We start from the raw sequence: 6,731 nt of genomic DNA on the forward strand, positions 1-6,731 counted from the left end.
TGCATGGGAGTTCGCCCAACTAGTCCACATGTGTTTTGTGGACTTGGAGAAGGCGTTCGACCGTGTCCCTCGGGAGGTTCTGTGGGGGGTGCTTCGGGAGTACGGGGTACCGAGAAAATTGATGAGGGCGGTTCGGTCCCTGTATCACCGATGCCAGAGTTTGGTCCGCATTTCCGGCAGTAAGTCGGATTCGTTCTCAGTGAGGGTTGGACTCCGCCAAGGCTGCCCTTTGTCACAGATTCTGTTCATAGTTTTTATGGACAGAATTTCTAGGCGCAGCCGAGGCGTTGAGGGTGTCCGGTTTGGGGACCTCAGCATCGCGTCTCTGCTTTTTGCAGACGACGTGGTGCTGTTGGCTTCTTCAGGCCGTGATCTCCAGCTCTCACTGGAGCGGTTCGCAGCCGAGTGTGAAGCGGTCGGGATGAGGGTCAGCACCTCCAAATCCGAGTCCATGGTCCTCCATCGGAAAAGGGTAGAATGCCCTCTCCGGATCGGGGATGAGATCCTGCCCCAAGTGGAGGAGTTTAAGTATCTTGGGGTCTTGTTCACGAGTGAGGGGAGGATGGAGCGCGAGATCGACAGGCGGATCGGTGCAGCGTCTGCAGTAATGCGGACTTTGTACCGGTCCGTCGTGGTAAAGAGAGAGCTGAGCCAAAAGGCAAAGCTCTCAATTTACCGGTCGATTTACGCTCCTACCCTCACCTATGGTCATGAGCTATGGGTCGTGACCAAAAGAACGAGATTTCGGATACAAGCGGCCGAAATGAGTTTTCTCCGCAGGATGTCCGGGCTCTCCCTTAGAGATAGGGTGAGAAGTTCGGTCATCCGGGAGAGACTCGGAGTAGAGTCGCTGCTCCTCCACGTTGAGAGGAGCCAGATGAGGTGGCTCGGGCATCTCATCAGGATGCCTCCTGGACGCCTCCCTGGGGAGGTGTTCCGGAGACCCCGGGGACGACCCAGGACGCGCTGGAGAGACTATGTCTCTCAGCTGGCCTGGAAACGCCTTGGGATCCCCCGGAATGAGCTAGATGAAGTGGCTGGGGAGAGGGAAGTCTGGGAGTCCCTCCTGAAGCTGCTGCCCCCGCGACCCGACCCCGGATAAGCCGAAGAAGATGGATGGATGGATAAAAACAAATTGATTAAAATAATGAGAATCAATAAAAGGGACTACTATAGCAAGATACTGGAGGAAAACAAGAGTAATACAATAATAACATGGAAAGTGTTAAATGAGGTTATTAAAAACAGAACTGGAAAGCCAGGATATCCTTCTTACTTTGTAAACAGTAATAACATTCCTATGAATGATCTTACTATGATTGCAGAGGAGTTCAATGATTACTATGTTGGTATTGGGCCTACTTTGGCAGAGGAAGTAGCAAAAAAAAAGGGAGTACAAGTGACCTACTTAAGGATGTACCCATAGCCGAAAGTATGGTTCTAATGGGAACGAATGAGAAGGAAATAATAGAAATTGTTAGAGAATTTAAAGGTAAAAAGTCAACCGACTGTAACGGGATAGATATGTCACTTGTTAAACATATCATTGAATGTGTGGTGAAACCCCTTACACATATCTGCAACCAATCTCTGACAAATGGTGTTTTTCCAAGTGAAATGAAAACTGCTAAAATTATCCCGATAAATAAAGCTGGGGACAAACACACATTCTCAAATTATACGCCAATATCTCTACTCCCACAATTCTCTAAAATATTGGAAAAAATATTTGATAAATGGCTTGATGATTTTATTACAAAACAAAATATTCTGTGTGACCAACAGTATGGATTTTGGAAAAATAGGACCACCACACTAGCTTTGTTGGATTTCGTAGCTGAAATAACAACAGCTATTGAAAATAGACGATATGTTGTAGGTGTTTTCTTGGATCTTAAGAAAGCTTTTGATACTGTAAATTATGAAATACTGTTAACAAAACTTGAAAGATGTGGGATACAAGGTATGTCACTCACTTGGTTAAACAGTTATTTATCAAACAGGACTCAATATGTGCAACTTATGGACTGTAAATCAAAACTAAAACAGGTAAAGTGTGGTGTTCCTCAGGGCTCAATATTAGGCCCCTTGTTATTTATTTTGTATGTCAATGATATATGCAAGGTCTCCAGGTTACTCAAGGCCGTACTTTTTGCAGATGACACAAACCTGCTTTGCAGTGGGGAGGACCTGGATCAACTATTGGATACTGTGGGTATTGAAATGGAAAAATTACAGAGTTGGTTTGACACAAATAAACTAACACTAAATTTAAGTAAAACAAAGTATATTATATTTGGAAACCGTCCGACCAACACAGACAAAATTCTTACAATAAATAATATAGAAATAGAAAGAGTAAATGAAGTAAAATTTCTTGGAGTGCTTATAGATAATAAATTAAGTTGGAAACCACATATAATGTATATCAAATCAAAAATTTCGAAATCACTAGCAGTATTGTTAGAAAAATGTATATATATGTTATCATGCGTTCTCTAATCAATGCCTTACTGCAATATTACTGCAATATATGCTTGCTGTTTGGCCTTGCTGTTTTTATGATGTACCACAGAAGGACAGTTCCTTTCTAACAAAGACCACTTTGTTAGACAACATGCCTCATTGCTGTCCTGCACCCCAGATGAACCTCCAAGTGACCATTAAAGTCAGGGTTTTCCTAACTATCTTTATCGTAGGATTAGGTTGGAATGTATATAACCAGTAATAAATAACTTAGCTTGTTGCATCCTACACAATGTCGTAAAACTTCCCTTGCTATGTTTTAACTAGAGGTCAAAGGTTTTTTCTTTTGTATCCAGTCCACTCAAACTCCTCTTCCCAGATGTTCTTATCAGTATGTAAACATCTAGTGTCTCACACTGTGGGTAGGGCAAATCCAAATAAAAAGAGCGGGAGTGCCTACAGATTTTTAGTGTGTGTAGAGATTGTCTCAAGCTATCTGTACTGCACTCCTCGCGAGAAAAGACTTAATATTCTGTCTCAATTGTGGTTTGTTTGCTGTTGCTCTTCTATTCACTTATTCAGTCAGCGAAATAAACCTGACAGAAATTGGGGGCTCGTCCGGGATCTCAACACGCCCTGAACGGTTCCAGCGGGCTCTTCGACGCAGGCGAAAATCCTCGGCCGAGGTAAACAAAAGCCCTTTGACGGGACTGTCTCGATCAGTCCGGCTGGACACCGGGAGGGTTGACGAGATCTTCCGAGGAAGAGAATCAGCAGACCGTGGGTAGGAATATTAATTCTACTAAATAGAAACAGTTAAATTCCGCAGGGGCGGATGTGGAGCCCCCTAGCTTTCAAGCTAGTTAAATTCTGCAGCAGGAGGGGCGGACTCCTCTGTTATTAAAAAAACAAAACAAAAAAACCTTGAGAATTCTAGACCCTATCAAGTACAACTAGAAACAGTTAAATTCTGCAGGGGCGGATGTGGAGCCCCCTAACGTTTTATGTTGGTTAAATTCCGCAGCAGGAGGGTTAGACTCCTCTGTTCTTAAAAAAAAAACGCGCGTGGTATGCTTGTGAACGGTTTGACTGAGAGTGATCTCATTTGAGCGCTCCTCTTAAATAGTAAGCGAAAGTCCCTACCCCGACATGAACTAAAATGCAAAGATTGGAAAATAATTGAAAGGCAGGATCCCAACCGATTAAAAAAAAGATTTCGATAAATGGGTTAAAAACTATAAATTTGAGGGACAACCAAATTATTAGGACTTAGAGGTGCCATTAACGAAACAACATAAATCTTAAAGAAATTAAAGAAGGCATCTGATGATGTAGTGTTTTGGGAGAGAGAGAAAGAGAGAGAGCTCAGAAAGCACTGTATTGCAGGTAGGAAGATGATGAGACTGGGCCTAACAGTAGGCAGGCAAGAGAAAACCAAAATTTACAGAGTTAGAGAAGAAGGGAGAAGTCTAGAGAAAGTAGAGAAGCACGTAGAGAAAACACATGCTACAAATTCAAAACTAAAGATCATAGCGGGAGGAATACATAAATCACGCCCTCCATGCAGAAAGAGTAGTAATAGACAAACAAAAATGAAAACAAATGAAAGCTTCAAAAAACACTTTTTTGGTAGACCAGGATAGTGACACTTTTTACCAAAATGCAGGCAGAGGACAGAAAGGCCAGAGAGGGCGAGCAATACCCAACAGAGAAGGCTTTAGAGGCCGAGGAAGAGGAGTTGTGCAACCTCCAATAGAATGCTGGAGTTGCGGAGAAAACGGTCACGTGGCACGTGACTGCACAAATTAACAGAAACACTATGACTAGGCCAAAATCAAATCAGATCAGGTTTCCATGTAATGAAGTGGGAACCTGGCTGCCAAAATTAAGGAGAAATTAGCTTAAATATAAGGAGATATTTATGTTAAAAGGATAAAGATAAAGAAACATTGAAGTTAAGATTTGCTAAATAAATAGAAAATAATTACACATAGTTTCTAAAAGTGAAATAGAGAATAAATCAGACAAGTAATACGAGCAAAAAGATGTTCTTAGTAGGGGTGTAAATCGCGGGTTTTGTCACGATACGATATAATATCGATATAAAGAACTACGATACGATATTTGCCGATATCTTAAAGCCTGCTGCGATTCATTCACGATATATCGCGATATAGTGCTCTACGATCGATTTTTTTTTTTTTTTTTTTAATAAAAAATATAGAACAATATCCTGATTTATAACAATTCATACGCAAAATCAACAAGGTACTGCAAACTCTTTATTTAGGAAATTACAAGAGTATTGTAGTATACAAATTGCTTACTTTAACACTGAACTTTGATGTCGTGTTTTTTCTTTAAATGTGCGGCGAGATTTGTGCTCCCTGAATATTTGATCACCGCATGGCAGGATTTACAAAGTGCACGTGTCTTGTCCGTTGAGCCATCTTTTCTTTGGAATCCAAAGTGCTTCCAAACGAATGACTTGAAGCCTAAAGGGGAGCAAATTTCCTCGTCTTTTTGGACACTAGCCATAGCACCAGCCCAGGAGCAGCGTACTAGTTGTCGACTCCCCTTTCACGTGCAGTAACGCCGCGCACTGCTCCCTGCTCCCGGAAAGAGGAAGCAAGCAACAATGAACTGGATTTCAAAATAAAGTCGCGTCTAATGTCCGAGGTCAAACACGGCGATATAAATCGATGTTTACCTTTAGCATCGATGCCAATAAATCGTAGAGCATTATATCGATTAATCGATGTGTATCGATGTATCGTTACACCCCTAGTTCTTAGTGCTTCTATGTGTTCTTATATGTTGTCCGTCATCCTTTTGTGCTGGTGTGTGTGTGTGCGTGTGCGCGCAGAGGATCCTCATGACTGGGTGTGTGTATGAGTGCGAGTAAGATGTGTGTTCTATGGAAGAAATCAGTCATGGAGAATGTTCTGGAGACTGTTGAGCAATACTAGGGAAATTGAGAAGTGGATGATGGTGTGTTTAAGTTGGTTGGAGAAACTGAGATGAGCAAGGTGTGTGCAATAGAGAAAATAAGGCGTGTGTGGCAGAGAGTTACGAGAACGGTGGCTTGATAGGATGGGAATAAGAGACAGCAAATGTTGTGTAGAAGACTGAAAGATGTTGAAGGTGAACATGATGGGGGAGGGCAACAGCAAAGTTGGCCTGCCCTTTGAGAAGGTGAAACTGATAAGCGTGCCTGCGCTCGCGCGTTGTCGCGGGGCGGGGCTGTCCGCGTGGGCCTTTGCTATGCTCGTGTGGGCGGTGGGCCGGCCGGCATCATGGTTGTTGCAGGAAATGGCCAGCCTGTCACCAATCAACGTTGATGCTGCGCCCCCCCCCCTCGCACGAGGGGTGCTGTGGCTGCAGGCGAAGCAGGGACAGTGTGATTTTCTCAGAGAGTGATGCTTAAGGAAGATGTGACAATATTTGCATGAAGGATAAAAGGCACTGATGAGAAAACAAAAGTATAACCAAAACGTCAAAACAGAGGATGACGTTTGCGCAGCGTTGTTTGTTTGTATTGTTTGTGAGCTGTGTCTCTGCTGTAAGTTTTTGTGTTGTCTGTGTGCTGTCAGTGTTATGTGTTAAAATTGGCTAATGTAGGTGCACAAAAGAATTTTCTAGATTGTAGTCTACATTTTTTGCACCGCAAAACAAAAGCAATTTTGTGAAAATAAGAAGAAAAGAAAGGCAAGCAATTTTTTGTGGGCAGGAACTGGTCCACACTGCATTAATGCCTATCCCTGATGAAACCAAATTTGAGAGATGGAAAGAACTTGCTTTCTGGAATTGGATGAAGCAAAATTATTAAATAACAACATTTCAAAGCTAAATTTAGAAAAAATAGTCGATTGGTTGTGTAAAGACTACACAAGTTTTTACATTTGAGGATAAGAGAGTGATTGAGTTAGTTAAAGTTAAGAAACAACAAGAATTGTCTATTATATTAATTTACTGGCGGTTATTTTGTTAGTTTTTATCTTTATCTTGATTGGTTTGACACCTGGAGGGAGGAAAGATTAGGATGTGGAACACGGGTTGAGACAACCAGTTACACACGCAAAACATGTGTGCACTGGGACACTGAGAAGCATTTTGAAAGGTGTGTCAAAATTAAATGAAGATGAAATCATATGTAGTAATACAACGCTTTACTACATATGGATTCTCAAAATCGTACAATTGAGTAAAATAAAACATACTTTTTGACTTTTGTTCAAATTACTAAGATTCTTGTGATAAACGAT

Source organism: Syngnathus typhle, linkage group LG7, assembly GCF_033458585.1.
Source record: "Syngnathus typhle isolate RoL2023-S1 ecotype Sweden linkage group LG7, RoL_Styp_1.0, whole genome shotgun sequence".
NCBI lineage: Eukaryota > Metazoa > Chordata > Actinopteri > Syngnathiformes > Syngnathidae > Syngnathus > Syngnathus typhle.